This window comes from Ovis aries, chromosome 1 (genome assembly GCF_016772045.2).
Source record: "Ovis aries strain OAR_USU_Benz2616 breed Rambouillet chromosome 1, ARS-UI_Ramb_v3.0, whole genome shotgun sequence".
Lineage (NCBI taxonomy): Eukaryota > Metazoa > Chordata > Mammalia > Artiodactyla > Bovidae > Ovis > Ovis aries.
Window position 1 is genome coordinate 96,521,209 of NC_056054.1, and position 12,969 is coordinate 96,534,177.

The 12,969-nt window shown below is 40.6% G+C and overlaps 1 protein-coding gene across 2 annotated transcripts in view; it reads right to left on the reverse strand.

Moving 5' to 3' along the window:
• TBX15 (T-box transcription factor 15) overlaps nt 1-12,969 on the reverse strand; it is a 125,122-nt gene that overhangs the window by 95,224 nt on the left and 16,929 nt on the right. The gene's annotated exons all lie outside the window — the stretch shown is intronic.

Below are 12,969 nucleotides of genomic sequence, written 5' to 3' on the forward strand. Positions count from 1 at the left end.
GCATTTCACATGATATATTCTGCATATAAGTTAAATAAGCAGGGTGACAATATACAGCCTTGACATACTCCTTTCCCGATTTGGAAGTAGTCTGAGGCTCCATGTCCAGATCTAACTGTTGCTTCTTGACCTGCATACAGATTTATCAGGAGGCAGGTCAGGTGGTCTGGTATTCCCATCTCTTTCAGAATTTTCCACAGTTTGTTGTGATCCACACAGTCAAAGGTTTTGGCATAGTCAATAAAGCAGAAATAGATGTTTTTCTGAAACTCTCTTGCTTTTTTGATGATCCAAAGGATGTTGGCAATTTGATCTTTGGTTCCTCTGCCTTTCTAAATCCAGCCTGAACATCTGAAAGATGTTCACATACTTTTGAAGCCTGGCTTAGAGAATTCTGAGCATTACTTTGCTAGCGTGTGAGATAAGTGCAATTGTGTGGTACTTTGAGCATTCTTTGGCATTGCCTTTCTTTGGGATTGGAATGAAAACTGACCTTTTCCAGTCCTGTGGCCACTGCTGAGTTTTCCAAATTTGCTGGCATATTGAATGCAGCATCATCTTTTAGGATTTGAAATAGCTCAACTGGAATTCCATCACCTCCACTAGCTTTGTTCGTAGTGATGCTTCCTAAGACCCACTTGACTTTGCATTCCAGGATGTATGTCTCAAGGTGAGTGATCACACCATCATGGTTATCTGTGATCTTTGAAGATCTTTTTTGTATAGTTCTTCTGTGTATTCTTGCCACTTCTTAATATCTTCTGCTTCTGTTAGATCCATACCATTTTTGTCCTTTATTGTGCCTATCTTTGTATGAAACATTCCCTTGGTATCTCTAATTTTCTTGAAGAGATCTCTAGTTTTTCCCATTCTATTTTTTTCCTCTATTTCTTTGCACTGATCACTGAAGAAGGCTTTCTTATCTCTCCTTGCTATTCTTTGGAACTCTGCATTCAAATGGGTATAGCTTTCCTTTTCTCCTTTGCCTTTAGCTTCTCTTCTTTCCTCAGCTACTTGCAAGGCCTCCTCAGACAACCATTTTGCCTTTTTGCATTTCTTTTTCATGGGGATGATCTTGATCACTGCCCCCTGTACAATGTCATGAACCCCTATCCACAGTTCTTCAGGCAGTCGGTCTATCAGATCTAATCCCTGGAATCTATTTGTCACTTTCACTGTATAATTATAAGAGATTTGATTTAAGAAATTTGATATAAGAGATTTGCTCTTCAGCAAAAGAATTGATGCTCTTGAACTATGGTGTTGGAGAAGACTCTTGAGAGTCGCTTGGACTACAAGGAGATCCAACCAGTCCATCCTAAAGGAGATCAGTCCTGGGTGTTCACTGGAAGGACTGATGTTAAACTTGAAACTCCAAACTTTGGCCACCTGATGTGAAGAGTTGACTCATTTGAAAAGCCCCTGATGCTGGGAAAGATTGAGGGCAGGAGGAGAAGGGGACAACAGAGGATGAGATGGTTGGATGGCATCACCAACTCAATGGACATGAGTTTGGGTGAACTCCAGGAGTTGGTGATGGACAGGGAGGCCTGGCGTGCTACGGTTCATGGGGTCACAAAGAGTGGGATACGACAGAGTGACTAAACTGAACTGAAGGGAACTGATACCTGAATGGTCTAATGGTTTTCCCTATTTTCTTCAACTTAAGTCTGAATTTGTCAGTAAGGAGTTCATGATCTGAGCCACAGTCAGGTCCAGGTCTTATTTTTGCTGACTGTATAGAGCTTCTCCATATTTGGCTACAAAGAATATAATCAATCTGGTTTTGCTATTGACCATCTGGTGATGTCCATGTGTACAGCCTTCTCTTGTGTTGTTGGAAGAAGGTGTTTGCTATGAACAGTTCATTCTTTTGGCAAAACTCTGTTAGCCTTTGCCCTGCTTCATTTCATACTCCAAGACCAAATGTAAAGTCCTTAGGGTGGGACTATTCCTCACTCATCTACACACCATAAGTGTTGAATAAATAGTTGTTGAATTTAATTGAATGCACCCTTTGTCTTTGGCCTCTTGTACAAACAACCGGAACAGCTTATGCATGGTTCAAGGAAGGCAGCAGCCTGGGATGGAATGAGCAGCCTGGATCATAAGTGCTCACAGCCATTCTTTGGAGGAAAGTGGGAACAGTCATGTAGGAATCATACTCTGAGTCCCCCTCCAGGCTTTTCTAGTGGCTCCACCTCTTGCTACTACAGGAAGGGATAAACACCCTTCATATATTTCCTCTCAACCCCAACTGCAAGGAAAACAGTAACACTAATTAGTTGTAACAGGGTGTTCATTTCACACAGTTCTCAGCAGGTTGCCCTGCTGTTCTTTGAAATGGTCTGGAAACAGCCTTGATTTTAAACATCTGAAGATAATTGAACCAAAGTTGCACCCAGAAAGCCTGAGTGACATGCCTTTTATTCTCTCCCTCACTAACAAGAAATGTTTGCTGCCATTTCTTATTGACTCAACACCTTGAAAGCCTCCGGCAACGATGACTTGCACCCCAGGATCCTAAAAGAATAAGTTAAAGTAATGATTGGTAATAAATGCAGGAACAGGGAAGCCTGAGAGATTAAACAAAACCCTCTGCCTATTTTAAGGGAAGAAGGAATTGCCCTAAAGCCCTATAAACTTAAGTTCTGTACCTTGAAAAAATAGGGAAGTTGTGGGGAGAGCTGAAAAGAATTTATGACAAGATCAATTTGCAAACATTTTTCAAAGACAAGGATATTAGTTAGCAAAGATGGAAACAGTTTCTAATATACTGTTGGCAAGTAGGTGGGAAACTAGGCTGTCATGTCCTGTGGGTGGAAGTGTAAATTGCACAACCTTTTATGGAGGGCAATTTTGGAACATCCATCAAAATTTTAAATGACGTAACTTCAACCACACAACTCTACTTCTAGAATTTATTCCATAAATGCTATCAAAAGAGTGCCCCCTCACATAGTCTAGGAGCTTTATTTACAGAAGAAAATGACTAAAAACAATGTAAAGGTCTATTAAAGTAGTTTGGGTAAGAATTATGATAAATCCACACACTGGAATACTATGGGACTTTTAAAACAGCAGGAAGGGGAAAACCTATAAGTATGTCTATTTAACAATCTCCAGTATAACAGTTTGAAACTAACTTCATAAAGTCCAAAGTACTGGGTGTATTATGCCAAAATCTGTGTTTTGATTTAAAAGGTTTGTATATAAACATACATATGTAAGTATTTATAATGATTCATACACATCGTTCATAGAATGACTCATATACATTATATCTCTACCTGGAATGATACAAAACAAAGTGTTAACAGTGACTGATCCTACAGTGATAAACTAGGACACTAGCGATAGGAGATTAATTTTCACTTTGTGCATTTCAGTGAATACTTCTTATGCTATTTGAATGTTTTTAATATGTGTACAAGTTATTTGAGTATTTTTAATTTGTAAGAAAAAAGAAAAATAAGTAACAAATGTTACATTCTATTAAGGAATGGGATCTTGCAGGACAACAATGACCTCTAAGATGCAGAGGTGAGCCTGGTACTTTTAAGAGGAAAAGTACAGAACCTACCTTGTGATTCTTAGGCTTTGACTCAGCCTGTCAGGGAAAACCTACAAACACACTTGCCAAGAAGTCAGTGATCTAACAGGTGTACAGGTAACAGAAGCCCATCCCCAGAAGGAGGTACCTAATGATCACTGTCACTCGGCAGGAATTTAACAAATAGTACAGAGCAGGTGCTCCTGAGCCTACTGGGCAGCAGCTAAGGAAATGGACAGGCAGATATTCTGCGCCCAGAAATCGCGACTCCTCAAAAAGAATGAAGAAAACTCTCCACATCACTACCATGTATTTACAGGCCAGCTCAGCCCTGTAGAACCACAGGAACCTCAGTGTACATTCAAAGGCCCTCAGAGTGTAAAGCTGTACCCTATCTGCCTCCAGCTCATGTTCCAACCCAGGGTAAGGGAAGAGAGTGTACTGAGTCTGGGGGGAGGATACTCATGGAAAATCAACGGCTTTCTCCCAGGGCTCTGCTCACACCTGGCTGTGATTGTGCGCCATCTGTCTCCCCACCTCCAAAGTACGATGACTAGTGGCTCCATTTTGTATGGTTTTGAGAGAATCAAATGAGATTATCGTGATTTTCCATCCTAGGACAGACAATGCTCTGAGAAAACAAACTGCCATACAAATATCAAATATTAGCAATATGACACTGGTGATCTTTTTTGATGAAAAGACAGCAACTTGACTAAAGTATACAGTCATTTTAGTTCAGTTCAGTCACTTAGTCGTGTCCGATTCTTTGCGACCCCATGAATCGCAGCACACCAGGCCTCCCTGTCCATCACCAACTCCCAGAGTTCACCCAAACTCATGTCCATCGAGTCAGTGATGCCATCCAGCCATCTCATCCTCTGTCATCCCCTTCTCCTCCTGCCCCCAATCCCTCCCAGCATCAGAGTCTTTTCCAATGAGTCAAATGAGGTGGCCAAAGTATTGGAGTTTCAGCTTTAACATTAGTCCTTCCAAAGAACACTCAGGACTGATCTCCTTTAGAATGGACTGGTTGGATCTCCTTGCAGTCCAAGAGACTCTCAAGAGTCTTCTCCAACACCACAGTTTCAAAAGCATCAATTCTTCAGCGCTGAACTTTCTTCACAGTCCAGCTCTCACATCCATACATGACCACTGGAATAACCACCGCCTTGACTAGACAGACCTTTGTTGGCAAAGTAATGTCTCTGCTTTTGAATATGCTCTCTAGGTTGGTCATAACTTTTCTTCCAAGGAGTAAGCGTCTTTTAATTTCATGGCTGCAGTCACCATCTGCAGTGATTTTGGAGCCCAGAAAAATAAAGTCTGACACTGTTTCCACTATTTCCCATCTATTTCCCATGAAGTGATGGGACCAGATGGGACTAAAACCATGATCTTAGTTTTCTGAATGTTGATGGTTTAGTCAAAATGGTCAATCAGGCAAACAAAACCCAAAGTTATGATTATTCCATTAACTACCATGCAAATACTTTATTATTATTATATATAACTATATAGGATTGCAAGGTGAGGGTGGTGTGAGGACTGCAGATAACAGCCTAAAGACAGATTCCTGATTTATAGGAAATGCTAGGTCTAGTCAAGAGGACATGTGAACAACTGTATCCAGTATCGCCGTGACCATATTCTATTAGAGGTACTGGAGAGATGCCATGGGAGAAAAACAAAAGGACTGACCCCGCGATGCTTAGAGGATCAACCTCCAAATACAGACTCACTGACTACCTAGGGATACAGACAAGCGACAACTGCTCACTAAACTACATATCTATTTGTTAAAGAATCTGCAAGTAATTAACAGCGATTTTTTGTAACAGAAATGTTAACATATTTGTTTAATATTGTTTGGATTTAGTCAAATCTCTCATTGTATAATTTCAAAACTAAAGGACCCAAAATGACCCCACGATTAGTAGTCATTTCAGATTTCACGGTGGTAGGGACACCGAGTAAAAACTAAAGAAATGACCTGTCAGTAGCAGCATTGTTAGGCAATATTTCAATCAAGATAATGTCAAATAATATGTTTACCACCATCAAGCCCAGGGCTTATGTTCCCCATATGCCTAACAGACAGAGCTGTATTCCACCAAAACAGCAACTCATCCACCAATTCAGTGGATCCTATCCATCAGTTAAAAGCAGAAAAGGGACAAAGGGAAGATAAAATAGACAAATCAGTTGTTTAAAGCCATGGAGACAAAAGAAAAGGTTAACCAAATGTTTCATTTCCAAACCTGTGTTGCATTCGGCTTGGTGCTTCATTCAGCTCTAAACATCTTTCTAAGAGTTGCAAATGTTGGGCAGAGCTCCCTGAGTTAACCTGCATAAAATTAAATTTAATTCTAATTTAATTCACTTCCAGAATAGTATTCTGTTGCCAATATTAAAACCCTGAAGGAGTTTCATTTTCCATGACCTCTATAAAATAACAAGTTGTATTTGCCACAACCAGAAAAACATCCTGAGCCTCATTTGCCTAGGGAGCCTGTAATCAGATCTTACTTTACTGCCCCACGTTATTTCAATAGCCACAAGTCATTCCTATTAAAACAGAAAGTAATTTTCTGTCCTTGCTACAATAACGAATGTTCTCAGTTATGACATTTATTTGGGTGCTGGCAGAACTATTACAATTGCTTTAAAAATACAGGGTCCAGAGCCCTCATTTAAGATGCTAAACATGTACTAACCAGTCCCTTGTCACCTAGGCATTCCTAATGAAAAGACAGTGGTAGAGAACAGTAGTTTCCATACCTGTTGCCTGTAAAAATCATCTGAGGACTTTTCTAAAATACAAGTTTCACCCCCTCGTCCTCATCCAGATATTCTGAAAGGAATATTTGGATTGGAACCCCTGAATCTAGCCTGGTAACGTACCCTTCAGGTACACTGGGCAATCAGCCCCAGTGTAGAACTTTGCTGGGTGTGTGGTGTCATTAAAAGAACCAACTAGGCAAATCAGAGAAGAAAAGTTGATGATAATGAGGGCTGAATAGTTTCTGGACAAATCAAAGAAAGTTGAATATGGACTAACTAAGAGTATATCAAGAAATTAGTATCAACCATGTTATATGTGATGATGGCATTGCATTTAGGTCAGAAAATGACCCTTCTTTTGAGGTCTACTCAAGCACTGAAGAACTTTGCTGTAAAATGACATAAAGTCTGAGGTTTGCTTTAGAATGCTCCAGCCAAAAAGTAGAAATAAAGATGGGGACAAGCAAAAATATTGGTGGTACTGAAGATGGATGATGGGTTCATGAAAGTTCATGGAATTTTAAGGTTGAGAAATTTTCATAATAACATGTTTTTAATTATCTGAAACAGAACAATAATAACCACCAGAGCCCATCTCTACCATACAAGTCTATTTTCCACAACCTCTGAAAGACAGCTGATTGGCATGCTGCATTCTCTCCCATTCTCCATGGAGAAATAAGACTGCAGAAAGGATAAATGATTTACCTCCATTGCCAGTTGCCTGTTACCAACAGTAGGTGCCATGTTTCCTTTAGAGGAGCCTTCCATTCAATATCCTAACTATACACATGGAATTAGGGCTTTTCCCTAATCATAATTTAAGCAATGTTTAGAGGCTGACCTTTGTGAAATATTTTAAATTTTTCTTTAAGAAATTATCTGAAAATAGATGCTGCTATTTCAGTTAGAAATACACTGAATCTCTGAGCATGGTAATGTAGGGAGGTCAAATGTAAGTCATCAAGTATACAAAACGGGTCCATTTTCAGGTGTCAACAAAGAATACAGAATTGGTTATAGGAAGATATGACTTACTTTTAGCAAATTTGGTATATGAAAATCTAGCATTACCAATACGATAGGAATTTGTCTTCATTTTATCTATGGATTTTTTTTTTTTTGTCCTCATAGCATTTCATTCTATAACACCTATAAACAACAAACATCCTTTGAACTTTGAAAAGTAAGTATATCATTCAAAGAGTCCATGTACACATTTGGTGAAAATTCATGTACCTCAAAAAATATACAGCACCTAGCTGTAAGTCCCAGTGGTTAAAATTAAGTATAAATGTATTTACAAAGACTACTCAGATATCAGAGGAGTTGGTGCTGATAAGACTTTATGCTAAGTAAACAGGCTGTTTTGTTGATGCTGCCAGATTAAGAAGAAAAGACCTAGAAGCTCTAAAAGCATAGAAACTACTGAACAATTTGAGGGGTTGCTGGTTCTGGTTTGACCTTCTGAAAAAAGAGTGTTGGTGCCACGCTTCCCATCTGTAGAGAAGCATGTGATGTGGATGTTGGATTACAGTCTGTAAAGAACATGGTCCCTGAGCCAAGTACAGGGAGCTTCACTGTTTGCCCAGATTCCCTGCCAGATAACAACACGCAAGCTTCAAATTCAATCTTGAGTTACTGGGTGTTTCAAGCTTTTTTGGAAAGAATAAATGTGTGTGGCTTAAAAGTCAGTTTTTGGATTGCCCTGAGACAAAATAGCCCGAATGTCATAATCACTATATCACCTAACAGGGATGGTTAACAAGATCTGGGTTAAGCTGTCTGGTGAGTCATGAAAGGCAAATGACACAGCAATCAAAACACCTCTTTTCCCAGAGTATGTGCACCAAGTCCCTGAGCATCCTGGACAACTGTACTCACCCTCTGTACCTAGTGCAGCTCCAAGGAGAGGCCTCTCCCAGAATCCTGAAATTCAAGATCATCCCACCTTCTCCTTCACTTGATGGGGACAAAGTCTTTCCAGTAAAACTGGAAAGAACTCCATCTGTGTGAGTATTAAGGGACTATGCAGCGGTGACCTTCTGGGCTTACTATCTGTAATTATTGATCCTGACCTTCTGGACTGTGAGAGATATAAAGGGAAGCTTAACATTCAGTTAAGGATCAGGATGTCTATAAATGAGTAATGAACTTTTAAACCTCATATGGGCAGCACATACCCATCAAGATGCACTTCAGTGTCTGAAGAGCCCAGCTGTCCTTCAGAGATATGCAAATATGATACCTCAAGACTGACAACTAGATCTTGGTGAGATCTCCTGGATACCCCTCCTAAGTCTGAGTTCCTGGGTCACATTCCCTTTCTAAAGAGGATTCAGAATAAGCCTTAGGTTGGAATGTTGGAATCCCAAAAGATAACCAACATTTCCTAAAATCTGTTGGCTACTAACATTTAGGGACCCACAAACTCATTTTGAAGAAGCATCTTCATGATTCAGGAGCAAAGATAGTCAACTAGAGGAAGACAGACTCAAAGTCATCCTGCTATTTACATATAAACCATAATTCAAAAAGATACATGCACGTCAATGTTTATTGCAGCACTATTTACAATAGCCAGGACATGGAAACAACCTCAATGTCCATCAATGGATGAATGGATAAAGAAGACGAGGTCTATATATACAGCAGAATACTACTCGGCCATAAGAAGGAATGAAATGATGCCATTTGCAAAGATGCAGATGGACCTAGGCACTGTTATACCGAATGAAGTAAGTCAGAAAGAGAAAAACAAATATTGTATATTAATGCATATATGTGGAATCTAGGAAAACGGTACAGATAAGCTTATCTGCAAAGGAGAAATAGAGACACAGACAGAGAGAACAAAGATACAGATACAAAGAGGGGAAGGGAGGATGGGATGGATTGGGAGATCAGGATTGACATATAAGAGACATAAGCAGTGAGAACCTACTGTATCGCACAAGGAACTCTACTCAATGCTCTGTGGTGACCTAAATGGGAAAGAAATCCAAAAAAGGGGTGGATGTGTGTGTGTGTGTGTGTACACATCTAGCTGATTTGCTTTGTTGTTAAGCAGAAACTAACACAACACGGCAAAGCAACTATGCTCCAATAAAATAAATAAACAAATGAACAGTGGAAAAGGTCTTTTTTCCCACAGCTTGGAGCTCAAGGCCTCAACTCACCTCAGGTCTGTCAGCTTTCATGTGAGTTTCTTTTCCTTCTGCTGTGTTTTCAATCTAATGATGGTTTGAAAGCCATGAGCCCTGCAGAACCCACGATGATACTGGGTCAGTCCCAACAGTCAGCTGCCACCATGAGCACAGTAAACCAAGAGGCCAAACAAAGACAAGTTGGGAGATCCATATTCTCTAAAGTAAGTTCCAGCCACACACGGCAGTGAGACAGGACATGAAGAATGAAAAGAAAGAGTGAAGTGAGGCTGTTTGTCTTCTTGACAGCCTGAGTCAGTTCCCAGACAGTATTAACGGTTTTATATGTGATTTGACAGGTACCAAGAAGTACCTGTCACTTATTGTATCTCAGTCCCTGACTCTTCATGATGATTATGCTTGTTCTGAAAAGTATTCTCAGAGCTTCCACACATCCACCTCTCCATCTTCCTCAAAAATTCCCTTGTGTCTCCAAGGGCTTTCTCCTTTTTCCTCCTGACAGTTCACCTTCATTCCCAGCACAGGACCGAGCCCTGAGCTGGGACCTCCTGCCAGTTCATTCATGTATTCCTGCTGCTCACGGAAGGAATGACTAGGAGAATTTCTATCACTCTGCTTCAGCTGAATCCAATGCTACTTTCTCAGGCAAACTTGTGCAATCTGTCTTTCATTTAGAGATATTTTTGTCCTTCTGTTTAACACTGGGAGTTTTCAGATTGCCTTTTATTCTATTTCTTTTTCTCCCTTGCTGGGCAGAAAGCAGAGGCTGCCATGGACATAAGACCTGAGACACATACAGTAAAATGAGGCAGTTACTCCTAAAAACTAATTGGGCTTCCAAATGCTAATGCCTGGTCAGAGAGAGCTCTGAAACAGACTTCAAGCAGACAGCACTGGGTAAATCCTAGCTACAAAAATGTCTTGTTAATGGGACAACTAGAAATTCTTTCCTTCTCACTAAAATCTGATGATTTTATCTCCATTAAAGACAGAGACTTAAGAGTATAAAGATATCAACTCACATGTCCAAGACTACACCTAAAGGCAACTGGCAGACACCTCAGGTTGTTCTCCAGGAGGATCCAGAAGCCAAATCATCTCTAAAGTGGCTGTTGTGCTTACTACAACCCTCACTAAAGTTTGACAACTACTGATTCAGTTTAGCAAATGTTCATGGAGACCTAATAGGGATTCAAAGATGAGAGAGACACAGGGCTCTCCAGGGTTTTCCAGTCTAGTTGGCTTACAAAACAAATATGCCATCCAAAAAGTTATCACTCAAGGCAAAATGTGCTAAGTGTCATAATAAAGGTACAAAGTATTGATTTTTACAGGCTTTGACTTTACCTCTTATTCTGTAACCACTTTTAAAATGTAGAAAAGACCAATCAAAAGTACTGTGAGAGTGTACAAGCGCGTGCATGTGCACAGAGAGGGCCACAGAACAGAGAGAAACAAAGTCACTGTCTTCTTGGCTGAAGGCATCAACTGTCCAAGTGTAAAGGTTAATGCCAATCTAACAGGATAACAAGAGGATAATAGGTATAAATGCTGTTAAGGCAAGAAAGAGCTACATTCAAATTACTGCCCAGCTCAGGAATAGAGACACAGACATACAGAATGGACATGTGGATGGGTTGGGGGCGGGGGCGGTGCAGGATGAACTGGGAGATTGGAATTCACATATACACTACTACTATGTGTAAACTAGATAGAGGAAACCTGCAGCATAGCGCAGGGAGCTCAGCTCGGAGCTCTGTGATGACCTAGGTGAGTGAGATGGAGGGGGTGGGAGGGAGATCCAAAGGGAGAGGACATACGTACGCATAGGGCTGATTAACATCGTTGCATAGCAGAAACCAGCACAACACTGTAAAGCAACTATACCCCAATAAAACAAACAAACAAAAAAAAAACTAATTACTGCCCTGCTGGCAATGTGAAGCCTGCAGGAATTCTGTGAAACCAGAGGCAGAATGGGAGTCTTTCTCATAAACAGTCTAAATCAGGTTACTTGGGGAAGACCTCCCCTCAAGAGGAGCTCTGTGATAATGAAGGCCAGTGGGGGACCTCTGTATTTTTACCATCTTGGCTACACACTAGATAGTTGTAGGCTGTCTAAATGAGACTGCCTTATAACTATAAAATCAAAGCAGCACATTGGCACAATTTTGAGAGGAAATTACAGACAGGCCCCTAAAAGAGGAGTTCCCTATAGTGGACTCCAAATGAAGATAAAATTGGTGACATCTGAGAAATGCATTCCCTATGGCAATACCCAAATTGTGCATGAGCTCTGCATGGATACATGTAATTTTCTTCTGAAGTCACCCTATGTTTAAATCTGTACATCATGCCAATTAACATTTATATCAAATTATTCTTTTTCATCTTGGAATATTCCTGTTACATTAGATGCTTAGGATAGGTCTCAGAAGCAGTATGAACTTTTTTAAGAGGAAATTTTAGGGAAGGAGAAGGCAAAAAGTACTCAGAACAGAAGGAGGAGCGGAAACAACTGCATGGAGAATGATAAAAAGGCCTCTGTCCAGAGGAATTGCAGTATTCCAAAAAGAGATCTTACTCTTTGGAAGGAAACTTATGACCAACCTAGACAGCATATTAAAAAGCAGAGACATTACTTTGCCAACAAAGATCACTCTAGTCAAGGCTCTGGTTTTTCCAGTGGTCATGTATGGATGTGAGAGTTGGACTGTGAAGAAAGCCAAGCACAGAAAAATTGATGCTTTTGAACTGTGGTGTTGGAGAAGACTCTTGAGAGTCCCTTGGACTGCAAGGAGATCCAGCCAGTCCATTCTAAAGGAGATCAGTCCTGGGTGTTCTTTTGGAGGGACTGATGCTATAGCTGAAACTCCAGTACTTTGGCCACCTCATGTGAAGAGTTGATTCATTGGAAAAGACTCTGATGCTGGGAGGGATTGGGGGCAGGAGGAGAAGGGGACGACAGAGGATGAGATGGCTGGATGGCATCACTGACTCGATGGACATGAGTTTGGGTAAACTCTGGGAGTTGGTGACAGACAGGGAGGCCTGGCATGCTGCGATTCATGGGGTCGCAAAGAGTCAGACACAACTGAGCGACTGAACTGAACTGAAAAAGAGATCTCCACTCCCATGTTTGTTGCAGGATTATTCACAATAACTAAGACCTAAAAACGCTAAGTGCACAGGAAACCATATTCAATACACTTTGATAAGCCATAGTGTAAAAATATGAAAAACGTATACACGTGTATAACTTTGCTGTACAGCAGATAGTCACACGACTTTGTAAATCAACTATACTTCAATAAATTTTAAAATAGAAAAGAGAGGGACTTCCCTGCTGGTCCTGTGGGTAAGACTCTCAGCTCCCAATGCAGGGGGCCCAGGTTCGTTCCCTGGTCAGGGAACTAGATCCCACATGCAGCAACTAAGACCTGGTGCAGCCAAATAAGTGAATAA